Consider the following 333-nt stretch of genomic DNA (forward strand, 5'->3'; position numbering starts at 1 on the left):
CTTAAACACCCAAAAGGAAAGTATAACCAAAATTAAAGTCATCAACATATTTTAAGGGTTCAAGGGATTACACAACCCAGACATGTCTTATATTATTTAGACAATTATCTCTCATTGATGATTTTATTCCTAATAAGATGTTACTCAGATGTAAGACTTCAAATCTTGGTCTATAATACTGTAGTGCCCACTTACAGCTAAGAGAGGCAACCCACTATTGTTCTAGCCTAAAAAAATAAAATGATGGCTAAATTTGTTTCTCTCCCTATCTAGAAGCCTTTGAGAGGTAACTGACACTGATCCTAGCCACTCCAACAGTTATCAAAATACCTG

This window comes from Nannospalax galili, unplaced genomic scaffold (genome assembly GCF_000622305.1).
Source record: "Nannospalax galili isolate Female #2095 unplaced genomic scaffold, S.galili_v1.0 scaffold1486, whole genome shotgun sequence".
NCBI classification, from domain to species: Eukaryota; Metazoa; Chordata; class Mammalia; order Rodentia; family Spalacidae; genus Nannospalax; species Nannospalax galili.